At 47.8% G+C, this 20288-nt stretch overlaps 1 protein-coding gene and 1 long non-coding RNA gene across 7 annotated transcripts in view; one reads left to right on the top strand and one right to left on the bottom strand.

Annotated features, from left to right (window-relative positions):
- Positions 1–20288, top strand: part of B3GNT2 (UDP-GlcNAc:betaGal beta-1,3-N-acetylglucosaminyltransferase 2) — a 216109-nt gene that overhangs the window by 134987 nt on the left and 60834 nt on the right. The window contains exon 1 of one of the 6 annotated variants that reach the window (XM_064572457.1): positions 12824–12845. The exons of 3 other annotated variants lie outside the window; for them this stretch is intronic. The gene's annotated coding sequence lies outside the window, so the exon portion shown is untranslated. Of the gene's footprint in view, positions 1–12823; positions 12846–18009; positions 18582–20288 lie in introns of those variants that run through there. 2 more of the 6 variants (XR_010405670.1, XM_045884916.3) reach the window with 2 other exon arrangements.
- Positions 16271–19253, bottom strand: LOC135361761 (uncharacterized). The gene is made up of 3 exons (XR_010405671.1): positions 18984–19253; positions 18636–18803; positions 16271–17614 (listed from the first exon to the last, which is right to left on the bottom strand). It is a non-coding gene; the product is annotated as an uncharacterized LOC135361761 (long non-coding RNA).

The raw sequence follows: 20288 nt of genomic DNA, 5'->3' as shown, positions 1-20288 counted from the left end.
GCCACAAACCCCCTGTGCCATCAAGACCACAGGGACACATTCAGGAGTGACAGCAGCAGGGTGATGATTGCCTCAGCATGAGCGACACCCCAAAGAGATCACTCTGGGCCAAGGAGAAGAGATGATCCGGAACTAGGCCTTGTTGCCAAGCAACCCCAGAGGGGATGAAATTAACTCAGTCTGTTTTTCATGTAACTGCATCTCAAATGAAAGCTGAGGCCAGAGTTGATCCCATGCAAAATTAATAATTACCACATGATTCTTTCTTTCAAATGGCTGTTGCCAAAAGACAGGGAACTAAAAAAACCAGTCTACCCCTTTTTTAAAGGGGTAAGGGAGGGGGGCGGAAAAAGAGAACAAATACATGCAGGTCCCATGTTTTTCCATTTGAGTCTTAGGTAGGAAATCAGACCTTTCTCTCTTAGACTGCTGTTGAATCTCCCTGGTAGGAAACCTGCTTTAAAAGCAGATCCCAAGTAGACAAGATAATATGCACCGAAGAGCTGAGGGAGGATATTTTTCCTAGAGGTGAGAGAAAGCTTGGATCATATGAGACCCCTTTAGTCTCCTTTTTTAGAAAATTTAAAATGTACTTTTCCCCATTAGTATGTTCAGGGAGGATAAATTGTCATAAAAATAAAAATCGCCCTTCCACCTACTCTGCTTACCCCAGCACCAACAGCTGAAAGAGGAGCACAGCTTGATACGCTCAATAACCCTTGCTTTTCAAGGGCTTATCAAATTTAAAAGACAAAAATGACATAGAAAAGTAGATTCCCCCACCCACCACCCCCTGCTTCTGCTGCATTAATTTGGGTAAATTAACTGTGCGGTCAGAGAGGAGCGGTGGCCTTCTCACCAACAGAACCTTTGATTATTATTTTGTAGTTGTGCAATAAAGCGTAATTCAAAACAAAGGTTTTTTTTAACCAAAGAAACTAATTTTATCTGAGAAGGAAAGCTTTCTTGCCTGACAGAAGGTGAGACTTTGTCCTGGGCAAAGTAGCGACCAGTGGTCTTCCTCACTTAGCATTTATGCAATGTATTTGCTAGTGTTGAGACAGGATACTCCCTTGTTCCCTTCTGCCACTCCACCATCTTCACCTCATACTAGGCCAATTTGAGCAAACCTCCTCCTCCTCTGTGAAGCGATGAGTATTTGCTGACAGAGTGGAGCAGAATGTACTGGTACATAGAGAAAACCAGATAGCAAAATGTACACAATTGATTTTTGGAAACTCTGTCAGTCAGGGTCTCAGCAGGAAACAGATGCTACCTTCAAATCAGATGCTTTGAGGAGCTTTTAATAAAGGGGTTATTTAGAAAGGTTGGTGGGGACACCATAAAGGATGGGTATTACCTGGGGCTGATCACACTGGATGGAGAGTCACTCCCATGCCTAAGCCTGCAGAATGAGAGACATGGCAGGCAGAGGGATGGGATAGAGAGGGCCACCTTACACAGTGTAGCCGTCAGTGCGGGGAGGGATAGCCCTATATCACTTGCCTCCTTCCCTTTGATTTCCGGCAAGGGCTCCCCATTTGGCTGAACCCCACTGGAAGTCAGAGAACCAAGAAACCCTTGAATATAGAAACTATAGGTCAGCCTCCTGGGGCATGGAGCCTCAGGTAGAGAGATCGTAACACACAGAAAACAGCGAATGCTAAACTTAATCTGCCTGGCTTCTCTCTATTCATTCAGCCAGCACTTAACTGATCACCAGCTTTGTGCAGGCACTGAGCTAGGAGACATAGCAGTAAGCAAGGCAGCCCTCATGGAGCTGACAGTCCCTCTGGCCATGTCAGGCCTAGGCAAAGCTGCAAACTACATCCAGACCGAACGCTCAGGATCACAAGCCCTCCAACTTGTACCATGGTTATTGCCTGACTCCTCTTATCCCTCTTTCCTCTTGGTCAGGAATAAAGAAAGATTTTCTTGTTATACTTTAAATAAATACAGAGGGGTGTCTGGCTGGCTCAGTTAGTGGAGCATGCGACTCTTGATCTTGGGGTTGTAAGTTCGAGTCCCACATGGGGTGTAAAGATTACACAAAAATAAAATCTTAAATAAATAAATAAATAAATAAAAATTTGAACAAGCAAAAAAAAAAGATTCTCTTGTTACCGTAGCTACTGGTAGTGTGTATGAGCAGGTGTGTGTTAGGCATGGGTATTAGAAGGGCACATATACAGAGGAACCCAGAAAAAGGAAGGTAGCTGGGCCTGAGGAAAGGCAGGAACAGAGGTAAAGCCAGGTCACAGGAGCTTCTCTACAGGGCATGGCCTTGAAGGACCCAGCTCCTACCCATATGTCTGCCCTCTGCCTCCTCCATTTGCACCCAGATTCTAGCTCTTCTTCCCATAGGTTTGGACCAGCTCCTCTTTCTGTGCTGGCCCACAGAGGCAACTGCCTAGCCTATGGGGGTGACCCTTGGGCTAACCACCTGGCCCCAGCCTAACAGTGGTCATTCCTGGACATAGAACAGCTTGGTGTTATCTCTCTGAGCAGAGTGCTGTAGGTGGGGCAGTCTCCCCTGTATAGAAGACACTGGGTATGGTGGAGCCCCTGGCTGACATTCCCAGGGTCCCCCTACTACTAGATGACAAACTCCTAGAGGTCAGGAATCTGGGTCTTACATTGGTTTTCCAGTTTCGGAAAATGGCATCGTTTCTTTTAAGTCAGCCACTCAGTCAGCATTTACTGAGTAGCCTGGGCAAAATAACCCCTAAGTTGCAACTAGCTACCTCAACTACATCTGTTCCTGGGAATCTTAAAGCACAAACACACTTGACATTTGTTGAGAAGGACTTTGTTGATCCACAGGCAGAGAAGCCAACCTGTGCTGGGCTGATAGACAGGCTGGCGAAGTGTGCATCCTGTTGGGGACAATGGCTCCCTTTTTCCTGAAATGCCTCCCAGCTGTGTGTCACCAAGCGCAGGCTGGGCTCAGTTCCTTGTACTAAGAAATCTCTGAGTGTAGCCTGAGAGCAAGTGAGGCGCTGCCTTCCTGCTATGTAACCCTCTTGTCCCATTTCAGCAATATGAGCTTATTGACATTGTACCGAGAGGCTGACACCATCAGTTCTTCCCAGAGCAAAGCTAGCCCTTCTGATGGTGAGCATGGTACTCCCTGCTGTGTATCAGAGAGGTTTTCTTCCTGATTGTTTCTGAGGGATAGAATTCCTTTGGCTGATAATTGGAGGTATGAGCTAGAGTAAAAGCTGCTAGTAGAAATGTTTTTGAGGGGTGCCTGGGTGGCTCAGTGGGTTAAGCGTCTGCCTTTGGCTTAGGTCATGATCTCAGGGTCCTGGGATCGAGCCCCGCATCGGGCTCCTTGCTCATGGGAAGCCTGCTTCTCCCTCTCCCTCTGCCCCTTTTCTCGCTCGTGCTCTCTCTCTCTCTGTCAAATAAATGAATAAAATCTTAAAAAAGAAAAAGGAATGTTTTTGAGTTCTCCTACACTTCTGGCCTAGAAACTTTAAGGCAGAAAACAACTGGTTCCCTTGCAGGGACATTTGGCACTTTCCACGTGGCTTAGCTTTCTAAACTAAATTCACCAGTCCCTGGGAGACTTGCTCATCCAGAGACTCAGCGGGATAACAACTTGGAACAGCAGGATTGACCCTTAGGACAGGGGAAGGTTTTAATTAACTTCAGCTGAGAACTTTCCAAGGCGTTTTCAACTGTTTTTAGAATGTTGTGTTCCAAGCTGTAGAGGTTAAAACTTCCTTTTTCTGGTATCTAAAAGTGACCTTTAGAAGCAAAATAAGAACAGCTTTTGGCCCCTAATGCCACTGCACATCAGCCAGGCCTGAACCTGCCACTGAAGAGGAGAAACTGTCTCTAGGGTCTTTTTAGGGCCAGAATGGCATGTTTGACCTTAGACATGAGGACCTGGAGGTCTTGGAGCGGACTGCTTGATTAGCCATCAATGTTCGAGTAGGATCTTGGTCTTTTCCCAATGCCTGGGACTTTGGGGGACAGCTAGTGAATGTAATAGCCAGCTGGGCACTGTTGAATATCTAGAGAGGGGAAATGGTGACCCTTCGGTACCATGAGGCCTGGTCTTCCTGACATCTTAGAGCAGAGATTACCTGCTGGGACTAATGGATCTAAAAAAGTCACGTCATGAGAACTTCTTTTTCACCTGAAAGGATGTGTTGCATCTTTGCTTTACTTTTCTTTTTTTCTAAAGATTTATTTATTTGACAGAAAGAGCGAGCAGGGGGAGCAGGCAGAGGGAGAGGGAAAAGCAGGCTCCCCTCTGAGCAGGGAGCCCAATGCGGGGCTCCATCCCAGGACCCTGAGATCATGGCCTGAGCCAAAGGCAGATGCTTAACTGACTGAGCCACCCAGGTGCCCCAATGCTGCATCTTTTCAAGAATGGACATCTCATTCTTTTTTTTTTAAGATTGTATTTGTTTATTTGACAGAGAGAGACACAGCGAGAGAGGGAACACAAGCAGGGGGAGTGGGAGAGGGAGAAGCAGGCTTCCCGCAGAGCAGGGAGCCCGATGCGGAGCTCAATCCCAGGACCCTGGGATCATGACCTGAGCCGAAGGCAGACGCTTAACAACTGAGCCACTCAGGCGCCCCAATGCTGCATCTTTTCAAGAATGGACATCTCATTCTTTCATTCAGGAAGGCTGATTGAGTCCTTTCTACCCAGGCACCATGCTGGGTATTAGATGATAGAGTAGGAAACAGTCACACATTTTTTTTTTAAGGTTTTATTTATTTGTCAGAGAAAGAGAGAGAGAGCACAAGCAGGGGGAGCTGCAGGCAGAGGGAGAAGCAGGCTCCCCGCTGAGCAGGAAGCCTGATGTGGGACTCCATCCCAGGGCTCTGGGATCAGGACCTGAGCCCAAGGCAGACGCTTAACTGATTGAGCCACCCAGGCGCCCCTGGGACTGAGGTTCTATGTTTATATCAAATAGCACTGGACTGGACCCTGAGCCCTCAGTTTGACTCCAGGTTTTGTCAGTAACTGACTGTTCCCTTAAAAGAGTCTCTCAGAATCTGTTTATTATATCATTTGTGAAATAATTGTTGATTTGATTATCTCTAAGTTTCTATAAATTGCCCTGACCCATAGTTGAAGAATAAATATTTATTTGGTTAATCTGTTTTCTCTCTACACCATGGTTCTTACACTTTCCACCTTAAAGACCTACCAATTTTACTGTTTCTCATTACCCAGCCCTACTGTTCTTCCCTGTAGAAAGAAGCAAAATGTTCTCTTTTCCAGTTGTTCCTGTTGGTGAGCGAACTCGCCATCTCACTTCTTAGTGGTTTTTCGTGCTCTTTCTCTGTGCTCTGTTGTCTTCCCAGGCTTTTATCTGAAATGAGGCCTCACAAAAGCAGGTTTGCCTCTCTGATCTATGGCTTTTACTGACATAATCAATTAATTAACAAGTCTTTATTGGGCACCTACAATGAGCAAAGCACAGCTCAGTGCTGTTCAAAAGAGAATATAGGTTTAAGACATGTTCTCAGACTTATAGAAGACAAGATCTCTGAGGTTGCAAATGCCTTAGCTGCCTTCTGGTCCACCACTGACCTCCGCAGCCAGGGCTGATAACCACCTGCCACGCTGGAACCTTCTCTTCTCTGGGCCGCTGCGTCTCTACACCTCGTTTTCCTCCTCCCCATCTCACTTCTTCTTGACTTCTTCTGCTGGATCCTCCCTCGGGCCCATTCCCTACATCTGGTTCCCAGGGGCTCTGTCCTGGGCCCTCTTCTCTTCTCAGTCTCTTCATTCCCTGGACCATCTCTGCTATTCCCATGACTTCAGTTACCATCTATATGCTGATAATCCCCCCAAAATATGTCTTGTCATTCATATTAATGTGTCTCCAGCAGCACCTATGATCAAACACATTAACATATGGGTAGTGAAACAGAATAAATAAAAACTAGAACCACCCTCTCATCAGTTCTAGTCAGATTTTGTTGCCAAGTTAGTTTTAGTGCCATCTCGTTTTCCAGAGCTGTGTTGGATTTTGGGTTTGCACAGGATTATGGACCTGTATGAGGAGGGGCGGCCTTTTTCACTCCAGAGAGGGAAAAAGGATAAAGAAAAGAGAACTGTTTTGTATCCCCCCTTCCACAGAACAATGAATATCCACAAGAGGTCTCTACTGCTAGAATGAGTAAGTACAAATTTGCTTTTTCTTGTTAAAATAATAATAACAAAATAATAAAGTTCTATCATATCGTGGCTCCCCACTACACTAGTGAAGCGCCTCACTTTACTTAGAATTTCTCACTTAGCTGAAACGCTTAGGGTTTCTGTAACACATGGTTTCTGTACTTCCTGCATTTATATACAACACTCACACGGCTTTAATTCTTGGGTATTTAATTAGGTACATAACAATGAACAAAGTAAATTTCCCAGCTCCTTTCAGTGATGACTATTTTCATACCCTAGCATAACATTTCCCATGAGCTGGCCCTATAGCCAGGTAAGTAATAGAGTTAGAGAATGTTCAAGAAGCTAGGGTTGGGGGATGGCGGGACAGAGTCGCACCGGGAGGCCGAATAATACGTTATTTTAGTATTTTCAGGGAGACAGAGAAAAAATTAATGCAAATATCTCTACCCCCCACCTCTCTTTGTTTTGCAAAGCCTTTCTTTGTCCAAGACTCAATTTTGGATTAGACCCTTGTTGACTATGTCTGTTTAAGTCCTAGATAAAGGCTTATTTGTTTGACCCGTCGTATCCATAATTGCTCTAACTGCTCGTTTGGATTTTCTTATTGTGTAGACTGCGCTAGGAAGCTTGGCAGGAAGCACACGGTGGAAACGTGGAACTGAACAGCTTAATGTGTGTAATTTGGGAAGTTCAGCAGATGCTAGGGCTTAGCAGGCTCTCGGCTTGTTCAAGACTAAGCCGGTGGATTTTCATTCTTGTGGGCAGCATGCCCCTTAAGTCTGAAGGCTTAGGTCCCACCCAAAATCAGTCCACACAGCCACCTCCTAGCTGTCCTACTCTTAAAACTAGGCTGGTAGTTGACAAAGGCTCTCCTATCACCCCTTCCAAAGGAACTGGAAGGGTAGTGAGATCACTGGGTTCCAGAGATGGTCCTGGTAAAGGCCGATATACATTGTTTTCTCTGGACATGAGTGTGGACTCCTAGCTGGTCTCTAGGAGACGTGTGGGACCACAAATGCAACGTCCATCCCCCCTATAGTGGATGACATGTTGTACCCCCCAGATCTCCCTCCAAGATTGAAGCACTTGTTTCCCCATCTACTGGGAGGGGAGTTGACAGCAGCCACTGGCAGCTGAGCCCCTTTCTGAGACTTCTCTGCCTAAAAGAGCCACCTTGCCCATGGCCATGTTCCCCTTCCCAAGGGCAGCTCATATCTAATAGCTGGTTGATGCGGAAGTAAAGGCCCAGCTCTGTCACCCCAATTTGGGACAACTCTGAGATATCCCAGAACCAGAGCTCCCTGAAAAATCACATAGGCTTTTCTCTTTTCTTTTCTTTTCTTTTCCTTTTCTCTCTTCTCTTCTCTTCTCCTCTTTCCTCTCCTCTCCTCTCTTCTCCTCTCCTCTTTCCTTCCTTTCCCTTCCTTCCCATGCCTTTCTTTTTCTTTTTTAAAGTAGGCTCCATGCCCAACATGGGGCCCAAACTTACGACCCCTAGCTCTATAGTCATATGTCTCACTGACTGAGCCAGCCAGGTATCCCCTTTCTGAAAGGTTTGTCAAGATTCTTCCAGAAAGTTTCCTGGTGACCCAAACTCTTTTTTTCTGATTTCTATAATGATCATTAATTTGATTTTGGCTGATCAATTAAACTTGGCTTCCTTTTTCTATAGTTTCATAGGCACAAAGTTTCTAGAGTTAATGAAATCCAAAAATGTCTCTGTGCAGCTGTGGGTGGAGGGAGGGTGACTCCTAAAGGGTGCTGCCCGGGGAAAACCATGTCCTAGAACAGCTTTAGATGAGAAGTGAAGGAAATGGAATGAAAAGGATTTCAATTTGCAGAGGAACAAGGGCTTAAACCTAATGTGTGGCTCAGAAGAGGATACTAATTTTTAGAAAAATGCATCCTCTCCTATCTGCAGTGGATTTTGAAATGTCAGTTTGTAGCTGTCTCAGTTTGGCACCGAAGAAACTGCCCAGCATGGTAGTGGGTGGGAGCCCCTTCTTTCTCCCACTTGCCTGTACTTCCCTCTATCTACACACTGTTGCCTTTTTTTTTTTTTTTTGCTAGTTGAGGTCTAATTTATAAACAGTAAAATGCACAAATTCAAAGTATACAGTGTATAGAATTCCTTTGGCTGATAATTGGCAGTATGAGCTAGAGTAAAACCTGCCAGTAGAAATGTTTTTGAGGGGCGCCTGGGTGGCTTAGTTGGTTAAGCGACTGCCTTCGGCTCAGGTCATGATCCTGGAGTCCCGGGATCGAGTCCCGCATCGGGCTCCCTGCTCAGCAAGGAGCCTGCTTCTCCCTCTCCCGCTCCCCCCTCTTGTGCTCTCTCTCTCACTCTCTCTCTCAAATAAATAAATAAAATCTTAAAAAAAAAGTGTACAGTGTGGTAAATTTTGACAGTGGTGTGCTCCCACTTAGCCATCATTCCAATCAACAGATGAAACATTTCTCTCATCTCAGAAAGTTCCCTTACACCTCTTTTCATTTAATTCTCTTCTTATCCTTGGGGCAACTGGTGTTCTGATTTCTATCACTACAGGTTAGTTTTTACCTGTTCTTGTACTTCATGTATATTCTTTTGTGTATGGCTTCTTTCACTCAACATGTTTGGAGATTTATCCACCTTGTTACTTGTATCCTGCTTCCCTTTTAAGACTATCCATGGGCGTGCTGGTTTTTTTGCCTTAAGCATCTTTGCCTCAAGCATTTCCTCCATATGAGTTATTGGCTGTAAGACAATTTTGACATAAAAGATAAAATGGCAAAAAATAAAAGAGGGACATTCATTAAAAAGAACATAATGAAACTTGGAAAATGAATAGATTTAAAAGACTTTATTGCAAAATATGAAATACTTGAATACCTTCAAAATGTATAATGTTGATTCATGGTAATACTGCACCAATAACTGATTTTATTTTGTAGATTGTACCTAAGTAGTTGTCTTCAAAGTCTTTCATTCAGAGTATATACTTTTATTTTTTTCTTGTTGATTTGTTTCCCTGTTTGGCATCATGCTTTTTCTTTTTTTGCTAAAATTTCTTCCTTCATTAAGAGAGGCATCAGATTCCAAAAACTAGGATGCATATCTGTAACTGGGATATTGTGTTGGGAAAGCCTTTTATACTGCTGTTTGTTCTTGGCATATTGTCACTTGTCCATTGATAGATGTTCCAGAATTCTAGGGAAATGTGGGTTCAAAACTCTATGCCACCATATAGACGATTATGAGAGCTAAGATTTACATCATATACAAATGTGAGGACTGCCTTGAGAAATGAAACCAAACTGTCAGCCAGTTAATGAAACCAAACTGTCAACCAATTACTTCTTTTTTTTTTAAGATTTTAAAAAATATTTTATTTATTTGAGAGAGAGAGAGAGAGAGAGAGAGAGAGGAGAGGGGCAGAGAGGGAGAGGGACAAGCAGACTCCCCGCTGAGCACTGAGCCCCATGCAGGGCTCCATTCCACGACCCCGAGATCATGACCTGAGCTGAAACCAGGAGTCAGCCACTTAACTGACTGAGCCACCCAGGTGCTCCTGATTTTATTTTTTTAAGTAATCTATACACCCAACATGGGGCTCCAACTTACAACACTGAGATCAAGAGTCGCATGCCCTGCCAAATGAGCCAGCCAAGTACCCCTACTTTTTAATCTTTAATGGCAAAATTGCCTTATTGCTACTTAGTTATTTGACAAAAATGCTCACAGCAAAGATGACTACAGCAAAGATGCTTACAGTGAAAGTAACTAGAACCATCTGTGGGGTCCCTTGTTCTCTGATTTCTCTCTGCTTAAGGGAAAGGCCCTGCCCCTCCTGGCGATGGTTTTGCTATGACACATCTTACCAAGTGAGTTTCATCAGTCATGGGTCCTAAAAGACCAATCAGGTGGCTCCTCCCAGGTACAGCCAATTGATCTTCCTGTCCTCAATGGTGATGATGATTAATGATATCCAAACACTTTGGAATAAAGAGAGAGTAGCAATTCCTCTTGTGGACTCCCAGAACAAATGTTGATAATCCCTAGGATTCTATGCCAAGATACCACCTGTACTTCATCCTGATGAGGACTTGGTTCTACTGTCAAAGCCAAAGATGAAACAAACTTATTAAGCACCAGGAATCTATAGGCACTTGGTCATGCATGACCTTATTTCCCCTTCTTGGGAACTCTTCGAGATAGATTTTACTATACCCATGAGGACACACAGAGTGGGATTTGAACTTGGGTTTGTAGATTTCCATACCATGATTTTTCACCACCAGCAGCCAAGACTTAGGCTCCTGTATCCATCTGAGGTGGCACATGCCTCACCGTTATACCCACACCTGGATGGCTGCACAACTGGGGAGGACTTGGAGCTTAGCATACTTATTTTCTCAATAAGAGCCAACTGGAGTTGGCAGATAAGTCTTCCTTTTTCAGAAATGTTCTCTGTTCTCCTTAGCCAGGCAGCTTTGACCTTTGGTAAAGGTCAGCAGATCTTTGTTATGCCCCTTGCAAGTCCCTGTTTTGTAACAGTTCTGTTTACAACTGAGACGGTTTCCAGACCTGGGGTAGCTGGCAGGATGATGCCAGCAAAGAGGCATTAGGTTCTCTAATAGGCTTATGCCCTGATAATCGTATTAATGGCACTGTCTCATGCTTGATGCTGCAATTATGGGCCTCTCCTCTTGAATGTAATTTTGCAGTTTGATAGTCATTACAAGTATGATTTTGCACTTCTCTTTAATGAGAGTTCCATTCCCCAAACAATATCACGACCCTAGTAGAGATGGCTGTTGGTGCCTCTTCAAATTACTGACCTTATACACCATCACAACGTCATACACAGGCTGGACTTTACTCACCTGGGAATTCTGAGTTCTTCTAGCCTCAGGATTCTGTGGGAGATGGAGCAAATCCCCTGGGAATCATAACATTGGTTTCTGGTATCTGCATCTGATAATGAGGTTTTATGTCTTTCTGCTGTTGCAAAGTCAAAGTAATCTTGGGATAAAGGGCCTGCTTTAGAAGCCAGCTGATTTTTAACCTGTGACTTAATTGACCAACATTCAAGAGATTATCTCTAGTATCAGGTGTTTGGCCTTCCGAGATCTACTTTTCGGACCTCCTTTTTCTCATTTTCAAGTTCCAAGGGATTTGGACTGGAGTTCCAAGAATTCCAGTGCCCAGATTCCACACTTTGCATCAGTAATTAATATTTTAGCCATTGACAGAGGTGACTGTGGTTTTTATGGCTCCAACTGGGACTGATTAACAGACTCGCAAAACACTGCTGTCCTTCTGGAGCAACCTAAGTCCACAGCATATACAAGATTTAGGGATTTCTGCTGCCACTGCAGCTGCCTGTGTCCGCTTGCCCCTGAAGCATGATGGGAACTTTCCCAGGTCTGTGGGGAAGGAGGAGGGAACAACCAGGCCATGGGGCAAGCTACCGAGGAAGAAGGCCATCGTTCTGAACCACATCCAGTGGGCTGCAGGAGTTGGCTGGCTCCCGTGGCTCCAGTACAACCAAAGAGGCCGAAGGGAGCTCTGGGCTTGCAGCTCTTGGGCTCTAGGGTGGCAGCTCCGTGGGGTGGTATCCGAATGGTGGGCTGATGGGTGCTCCTGGACAATGAAGCAGAGGCAAGAGCAAAGGAGGCAGGTGTGGGAGCTGGTGCAGGCTTTGGTTCGGTGGACATGCAGGTCCCCTAGGCTGGCTGGGTACAAATGGCAGCAAGAGGGGCAGCTGGGATTGCTTCTTCCACAACCTGCAGTCTGGCCGGGCAAAAATACTGCACGTGTGCTGGCACCAAAGACGGTCCAGGAAACTTGCTGAAGATCAACCTCTGTTTCTTCACCAGGCACACAGGTGACCCAAACATGAGAGGCCCAGGGCAAAGCCCAGGAGATTAGCCATGTAGCCCAGGCTGCCCAACCACCTGGCGGGAGCACCAGACTATGATTGAGAAGGTGCACGGCCATTGGGGTGACAACAGGTTGGGCAGCAGGGGTGCCAAAAGAGCATCTGTGACCTAGAAGCTTTTTGTGGACCCATGTCAGACTGTCCCATTGACAGTCTTTGTAGCCACAAAGGAACAGGCACTTGCCAATAGTCTTCTCAGCTTCAGTGAGCAGTCTGGGTGCCTTTCACCCCACCTTCTCCAGGAAGCCTCCCAGACTTTCCCAAGTCTGGCTAATTGTTCTCTTTTCTCATCTCAGAGCTCTTACTTTCTGCACCTTACAATTTAGCACTTAATCAGACACAGCTGTGCATTCCTCTCTAATTGTTTTGGGTGTGTTTGTCCTGTCTCTGGGCGAGATTACAGCTTCTTTTAGAGCAAAGACTCGCGATCTTTTTGGGACGGCTCCTGGGAGACATATGGATGTATGTGAGGGCGTTCTGGACAAGGGAAATCACTCACATTCCTGCAGTGATTTATAGTTTAGAAAGTGCCTTTTTTTTTTTAAACTAATCTCTACACCCAACATGGGGCTCAAGCTCACGACCCTAAGATCAGGAGTCACATACTCCACCAACTGAGCCACCAGGTGCCCCTAGAAAGTGCTTTTACTTAAGTTATCTTCTCTACTCCTTATAGTTGTCCTGAGAAGTGTGTGTGTTTTAGCATCTACATACAATGAAACTGAGACGGAAGAGGTCAACAACCTGCCTGAGGAAGAGACAAAGTGAGTAGCAGAGGGGAGATAAGCCTGGGATTCCTGACTCGTGGCCAAGAGTCCCATAGGAGCTCATGTGTTGACAGCGAAGTCCCTAGTGTAGAAGAGGGGTAAGGAGAAGGGAGGTGTGACTCACATGCCTTTCCCTGATGGAAATCTTGGGGTGAAACAAGTGAGGGGGATGTGGCCCTGCTTTACAGAGCTACCAGGTCAGGCTTCACTGAGACCACTCATTTCTCTTTCCATGATCATTCTCATGGATCATGGATCCTCTATCCACCATCAGGCACAATCCTCTGCTTTTCTCAGCATCTGACCTCCCACATCTACTCACTCCCACCCCTACTCACTCCCACCCTCCAAATCTTTTTATGTAATCCTCTGGGACTGCAGACTTCAACAAGCAAACTGAATTGAAGGTTGCTCCATCCATCCATCCATCCATCCATCCATCCATCTATCCTTAAGCTCTACTCAGAATGAAATCCCCACCTTCTTTGCTTCCCTGAAGCTCTAGGAGATGAAGGTGCTCATTTTTTCATCTCTGTGTCTCCCAGGGCCCAGAGGTGGGGTTAGTACTCTCTCTCTCTCATCATTTCTCCTCCACCTCTTACAAACACTCTTGTTCTTCCACTCTTGAGGAGACCTCTGCCTAGCCATATCCCTCTTCCTTTCTGGTGGTTCCCATCTTCTGACCTCCTTGTCATTCCCTCTTCCTCACTTTCTTAAGACTTCAGCTCCCAGCTCCGTGACCTTCATACCATGACCTTGACTTCAATTCCTGCCCATATCTTCCTGGGTGGCTTCACTGCCCACACAGGTGACCTATCCAATACCCTGCCTCTCATTCCCTTGGCCTCATATTCTCCAGTGACTTTCTCTTCTACTCTCCCCTATCATATCCTGGCTTTGTCATTAAATCTCTCCACCTCCTGAACCACTAACTTAAGCATCCAGATTGCTGACCCAAGTCAGCAACCCCCTCTTCTTCCAAAATGACTAAACACTTGATACCTCCAGCGCATTGATTCCTTTCTCTCTTATCATTCATCATGTCAACCTCACTTTTGCCAAGGTTCTCAATTCCTTGGCAAAAGGAATTTGCTCCTCTACCCTAGGAATTCCCTCACCTGAGTCTGCACCAGAGCAGACACCTGAGCCCTCCTGGAGGAAATCACATAGGAGGGCCAAAGGGTACCTTATAAGTTCACACCACCAAACTCAAGTGGGTTGCCATACTGCCATTTCAACCTTCCCATTTCCTTTTTTTTTTTTTTTAAAGATTTTATTTATTTGACAGAGAGAGACACAGCGAGAGAGGGAACACAAGCAGGGGGAGTGGGAGAGGGAGAAGCAGGCTTCTTGCTGAGCAGGGAGCCTGATGTGGGGCTCAATCCCAGGACCCTGGGATCATGACTTGAGCTGAAGGCAGACGCTTAACGACCGAGCCACCCAGGCACCCCTCAACCTTCCCACTTTCTGCAAGGACTCTGTCACACCTTCTCCACTCTCTTCAAATCTGTCAGCTCTCCCTGCCCCACCCCCAGCCTCCTGTATGTCACAGAGCAAGAGAAAATCATCCTGTGGAAGGATTCAATGTCCCACACCAAACCTGCCTGATTCAGTCCTCCTCCAACTTCCTCACTCCTGTTATAATAGAGGAGGTAGCCTCCTGCATGAGGTTAGACTTTCCACCCATACTCTGGTTCTGGTCCTCTCCCATGGTCACAGGAACCTTTATTGTCCATTGTCCTCTCACTGCTATACCTTCATCTTCCTCTTCTCTATAGGATCCTCCCCATCTGCATTTAAACACACTCAAGTTACTCTATCCTAAACCCAATGCTGATAGAATATTCCTCTCCAGCTGTTTCTCTCTCTGACCCTTCAAACCTTTCTGTCTGCATGAAGTACCGTTCTTCATTTCTTCACCGCTCACTCACTCCTCAATCCACTCCAGTCTATCTCTTTGCCCTTCACTATACCAGTCACTGCTCTGTGAAACTCCCAATGACACTAAGGTCAGTCAATTCAGGGGATGTTATTTAGTGCTCATCTCCCTAGGGTCTCTCAGCCATTTTGAGTGCTGTTGACTACTGCCTCCTTATAACATGTTCTTTCCCTGGGAAATCCCTCCCTCCCCAAGTTCCTAGTTTTCTTCCTGCCCCTCTGGCAGCTCCTCTGCTTCATCTGCAGATAGTCTGCCTCTGTTCAGCCTTTAGGTAAGTCCTAGGCCCTCTTCCAGTCGAGCTCTATACTCTCCGAGGGGACCACCTTATTCTCCTGGCTTTATTACCACCTCTACTTACTACTTCAGTTTCAGCCCCTCTTCAGAGACCTGGACCATACGACCAATGACCTACTCAACATTTCCACTTGGGCACCTCACAGGCACCTCAGACCCACCTTGACCAAATGTGAACCTTGGGAAGATTTTCTCAGTTCTCTTCCCTGAGGGTCCCCCAACTGATAAAATGGCACCACTGTCCATCTGGTTGAAGAAGCAGGGAACTGGGAGTTTTCCTTAATTCCTCCCTAGTTAAGCAATCACCAAGTCCTGTTGGTATCCTTCTCTCTGTTTGCTTTACCACTTAGATAAAAAGCCCTATTTTTTTAAGATTTTATTTATTTATTTGAAAGAGAGAGAGACAGCAAGAGAGGGAATACAAATAAGGGGAGTGGGGGAGGGAGAAGCAGGCTCCCCGCTGAGCAAGGAGCCCAATGCAGGGCTCAATCCCAGGACCCTGGGATCATGACCTAAGCCGAAGGCAGATGCTTAACGACTGAGCCAGCTGGGCACCCCAACCCTTTCATTTATATTTTGGCAACAGCCTCCTAACTATCCCTCAACCCCCTTTCTCCCTCTTCCCTATTCTTCACATTTGATCAGAGTGATCTTACTGAAAATGGTATTCTAGGTCCTACAAAACATAGCCCCTGCCTACCTCTCCAACTTCTCCCTCAACCACATCGCCTTGTAGTATAAACCAGCCAGGAACTCCGTTCCACTTTCCTTTTTGCCTGAGTAAATCCTGCTCACCCTTCAGAGCTCAACTCAAATGTCACATCCTCTTGGACTCCCCCAAATGGTCCCACCACCTTGTACTTCCGCAATTGTCATTATATAATTGACAGTGCATTGAATTGTGAAGCTGTCTCTCCCAGTGAAACTGTGAGCTCCAAGAGGGAAGAGTTTGTCTGTCATGTTCACCACTCCAGTGTCACCACATATTTGTTAAATAAATAAATAATACATCTTTACCTACTGATGATGGACCCAGGCCCCAACGCAAGAGTAAAGACTACAGCCAAGTGGGTGCAGAACTTAGCGTTGAGTAATTCCCCCAAAGGTACAGTGTTAACTGTTATAGATACACTCCCAGCTGCATTAATTAATGGCAGGATGGAGAGAATGCCCTTATTTTTAAATTTCAGGGCCTGGGCAGCTACAAAGGACACAAGCTTAATTTCCTTGTTGGATCCCAACTTACACTGTAGCAGTTCCTTTACTAAAAACTCCTTGGCAGGCAGTCCCTAAAAGTATGTCTGTGGCTACTGGGTGCCCATTTAAAGGGAAGACACACGCGCATAGAAAACAGTATGTCAGTCTGACGGCACAGAAAAATCTTCAGAAGTCAGTCTTGTCCCACCACAGCATTTAATCAGAACAGCAGCCTAGAGATACCTTTATTTAAACCAAGGAACATGGACTCAGGAATAATTATTTTGATGCAGAATGAAAGCATAGGCTTTGTTTATTAATTTATACTTTCTCTAGAGTTCTTGAAGAATTTCTAATTTCTGTATTTCTTTAAAAATGTTTTATTAGCTTTCTAAATTGACAGTTAATATAACTGGAAAAATACAAAATGCAGAGTCAGTATAAGGGTATAAAATTCATCTCCCTCCTTCCCACACTCCAGTCCCACACTTGGGATAACCGTGGTTAGCAGTCGGTGTGCATCCTTTGTGTTTTTCTAGGAATAGACCAAATCCAACTTGTTTCTTTGACTTTTATGTTTCAGTCTTAGGAGAATCACGTGATCAACATAAAAGCAAAAAGGTCGGAAGGCTGAAAATCAAAACTTTCCCAGATCTGACTCTGAATTCCTGTTTCTAGCGTGCACCCACGTGGCTCAGTGCGTCCAGCAGCAAAGTGGTCTTTTGCTCGGAGCTTGGATAAGAGTAAGGGGCCCACACTCGATAGGGCTGAGCTCCTAGGTGCCTGAAATTCCTACATTTGCATTTCCTTCCCCTTCGGCTAATTTCGCCTCAGAAAGCCTTCTGAAAAATGCAAATATTTGAGGGTGGAGTGTTCTTAATTGCTCGCTCTGGTTGTGTAAAGGGGATCTCTTTTTTCCTTAAGAGGTGAGGACCAAGCGAGGGAGGTGCTTTCTGATGGGCCTCGGGCCAGGCTTGCCTCCCCACGGAGCACGCGCGTGACAAGCTGGCCGCTCCGGGCCTTTCAGACCTGCGCAACCTCCCCATCCGGTTGCGCTAGGCTTACCTGGGGCCCCCAAAGTTGGGCTTAGAAGGCAGTGCTCTGGCGAGCCAGAGGGGGCGCTGGGCTGAGGGTGCGTCTGTGGTTCCAGGTGTTTCGGCCGGGGGGTGTCCTCACCCAACAGTGGGGAGCCGAAGGTGTGTCAGAGTTCAGCCATTTAGGCTGCTCCTAGGTGTCCACCCTGCCCCTTTGGGCGGCGGCGCGGGTTGGAGGCGCAGCGTCGGGACACCTTGCCTTTATGGCTTCCAAGACGCGCGTGGAACCTCCAGGAAATTCTCTGCAAGACACCGCAAGGAGGAGAGCTAAAACTTCTCCCTCACCAGTTCCTGGGCGGCTCCATAAATTTGGAGATCGGGTGGCAGTGCCAAGTAGGGCATCATTTAGGCCTTGGGCTCTAGGGCGGTATTTGGGGATCTAAGAGGTGGCGACAAGTAATGGGTGGGCAGAGAGCAACGGTCAAGTCCCACGGTGGCCCTGGTTCCCCCTTCCCCAGTGGAACTCCGGGTTTTGCAGGGGCGCACGCACCCAAACACGGGAACGTCGGCCGTGGTCCGGTCTAGGCCCAGTCACAAACTGGTTCTGGCCAGAAAAGGTCGCTGGAGTCCTACCCAGGCTATGTGCTTAGTCCCCCAACATTAGGCGCCCCGCAAGAGGGGCGACCTGCTGTTGGAGAGATTTAGGTTAGACCCGGGTTGGAATATGGTCGAACTGTCCTGTGCTTCCGAGGGGGTCTACTTCCTGGGGGCCCCTTCCCCCAGTTTAGCCCTTTACTTTCCACGTGTGGACCTGGGGGCCCCGGAGGGTCTCTGGAAGCTAGGAGGAGCACCAGCCTGGGCGAATCTTGGGCGCCAACTGGCAGACAGGCTGGAGCTCGGCCTTCCCCAAACTTGGGGCGCCGGCTGCGGGCCCCGCTGGGCGGTGACGTGAGGGGTGGTGCCGGGCTTGATTGGCGCGCCGGGCGGGGGCGAAGGCGGGGCCCGAGCCGGGCGCCGGGAGGCGGCGGCGGCGCGGGGAGCTGGAGCCGGGAGTGAGAGGCGCAGTGGCGGTGGCGGCAACAAGTGCCGGAGACGAGCCGTGCGGGTGACTTGCCCGCCGCCGACACCACCGGGCCGCCCCTCGCGGAGCAACGTATGGAGCGGGAGCGGCGGCAGTCGCCGGGCTGAGCCGCGCCGAGCGGCCGGGACGTGGATGCGGCCGGGATCTCCCGCCCCCGCCCCGCTGAGCAGGAGCGGCTCCCGGACAAGGTAGGGTCCCCTCCCGCCCGTCTCCCCCTCCCCCCGTCTCCCCAGCCCTCTCACCGCCTTTCCATCTCTGCTGCCCGCTGCCCGCTGCTCCGCACTGACTCCTCTCCCTCTCAGTCCCCTTCCTCGCCAGTTCCGGCTTCGTACCGGCGCGCCGCAGGAGGAAACCGTTCCCGGGTGGCTCCCGCCGCATTTAGGCGTCCCCGTCCCTCCGGCTTCCTTACCCTAGAGGAAGAGGAGAAAGAAACCAGCAGCGGACTGTCTTTTTAGTCTCTTGCCTATCCCACCCCCACCCCCACGGGGCCCTGGGACATCCCCCCTGCTCGCTGCACCCCAACTTCCGGGGGAGCCCGCGCGGGGTGATGGCAGGCATTGGGAAGGGGCGTCTGGGGCCGGCGTCCTCACTTGGCTTCCACCGCGTTTTGGGTAGGGGGCCGTGCGTATTTTCTCGCTCGCACCCCCTCACCCCACCCTCGCACTGCGCTGGTCTCGGTTGCCGCATGGGGAGATCAGGTGTTTTGCGAGCCAAAGAGCCGCCAGCCGCCACTCCCCACCCCCATCTGCCTGCCGCTGCCACCTCCGGGTCCCCAAAGGCTGGTTTCTGGGAAACTTAGGGAGAACCTTTCGCTTTGACCTCTAAAAAATTGTTCCACGCCGCCGGCGTTGAATGATTAACCAGGCTACTAGTCTGAGACCTGGGGAGGGGGATGGGTGGGAGCTGCCCGGAGCGTGTAAGGCAGGCCTTGGCAAAACACCTCGCTGGAAGGGTGGGCGTGGGGGCGCTCGGTGGGACCCTGTGGGCGGAGATCCTGGAGGCTGCCCGGGAACGTCAGGCGGACCCTTATGGAGGTAGTAAAATCAAGTCACCTTAATATCCCGGCCGCGGTATTTTGCACTTAGGACGGGGGAGCCCCAGGACCCATTATCTCCCTACAAATGTCAGGGCATGAAAGCTTATCTCTGAAATTAACACATTGTAAGCCTGGGTTGGCGAGGAGGCTCCCTCTCCTGCTTAAAAACTCAGGGATGGTATGTTTGTCTTTGCTCCCCTATCCCCCATGGCCTCGTGAACCTTCCCAATTTCGTGGAAAGATAGTTTAGAACAATTATACCAAGGGAGGCCCCTCCCTTGTTGGAGCCTTGCTGTAGATTGCAGATTTCTAAACCAGTTGGTGAACATGGGCGTCTACTTGTTATAACATTTTTCCGGTGTATTTTGCCTCGGGAGGTGGTCAACAGGGTCAGGATCGGGACCAGGAAAGCGGGGGGATCGGAGCCTAACCCAGTCTGAGGGCTCTGGAGCCGAGCTGTCTCCTGGTCGTGCCCATGTGGAACTGACAGCTTACCCCGGTGGGAGGACAGGCTTGGGTGGTCACTTCTTCCCACTGTGCTAGTTCTCACTTCTCTTTCTTTTCAATAGAGGTTATTAAGCCTGTTGGAATTTGGGAGACTGTTACACACACAGTCTTGTGCTCTTAAATCAGATTAGATTTTAAGACCAGGGAATTGCAGAACCCTATAGAATTCTCTACATGAGAAAACCTTTCCCCCCTGCCCAGCTTTGCGAATGTCTGTATCTTTGGATCTAATGTTTGAAATTACTTTTTCAGTTTGAAATACTGCTTTTCCCCTCGGTCATCTCCCAACAGCAGGGGCTCACTGCTCTTCATTTCATGTGTGTTGATGAAAGGCCTAATTCTCCATAAAAGT

Source organism: Mirounga angustirostris, unplaced genomic scaffold, assembly GCF_029215605.1.
Source record: "Mirounga angustirostris isolate CCGP_5_RB_7025 unplaced genomic scaffold, mMirAng1.0.hap1 SCAF_10, whole genome shotgun sequence".
Lineage (NCBI taxonomy): Eukaryota > Metazoa > Chordata > Mammalia > Carnivora > Phocidae > Mirounga > Mirounga angustirostris.
Note: the sequence above shows the minus strand (reverse complement) of the source record. Positions and strands in the feature narration are given on the sequence as shown.